This window comes from Myotis lucifugus, unplaced genomic scaffold, assembly GCF_000147115.1.
Source record: "Myotis lucifugus unplaced genomic scaffold, Myoluc2.0 scaffold_21, whole genome shotgun sequence".
NCBI classification, from domain to species: Eukaryota; Metazoa; Chordata; class Mammalia; order Chiroptera; family Vespertilionidae; genus Myotis; species Myotis lucifugus.
The window spans coordinates 2,451,342-2,452,248 of NW_005871069.1; positions in this window are offsets into that span (position 1 = coordinate 2,451,342).

The window sequence follows — 907 nt, forward strand, 5'->3', positions numbered from 1 at the left end:
AGTGATGAGGAGCGCCTGTTGTGTGAGGTCCTGAGAAATCCGGGGGCAAGCCTTGGTTCCCTTCAGTCCATTCAATGGTGGTCTTAAGAGAAGCCAGTGATGCTGCGTGGGGCTCACCATTGTGTGCAGGTGCAGAGAAGCGCACCTATGGGAGAATGCATTTTGTGCAGCCACTGCGGAAAGCCCTAAGGAGTTACCTCAAAAAATTTAAAATGGAACTTCCATGCTTCCGTGTAACACACTGATTCCACTTCTGGGAATGTATCCGAAGTAATCAGAGACACTGAATGGAAAGAATACATGCACTGCTATGTTCATTACAGTGTTATTTTCAATACTATGATTTGGAAGCAGCCCATGTGCCCATCAGAAGAGGAGTGGATAAAAACGCTTTGCTACATTGACACAATGGAATACTAGTTGGCTGTGTAAAGAAGGGAATTTTAACTGTTTGTGACAGCATGGATGGACTTGGACAGCATCTTGGTAAGTGAAATCCACCAGTCAGAGACAGACTAATACCGTATCATTTCACATACGTGTGGAATCTAATGAGCAAAATAAATTAACAAAGAAAATAGAAACAGATTCATAGGAAGAGAACTGACAGTGGTCAGAGAGGAAAGGGTTTTGGGGCTGGGGAGAGGGTGAAGGGATTTAGCAAAGAAAAAGAAGAACTCCCTAATTAGGACCTCAATATAGTGATTATAGGTAGGAAAGGGGGTGGCACAGGTGGAAGAGGGTAAAGGGGTCAAATGGCGATTGAAGGAGACATTATTTGGGGTGGTGAACCCCAGTACAATATACAGATGATGGGTTATAGACTTGTACACCTGAAGCCTACATGACCTTATTAACCTGTGTCAACCCAATAGATTCAATTAACACAATGGGAAGAACATTGTGA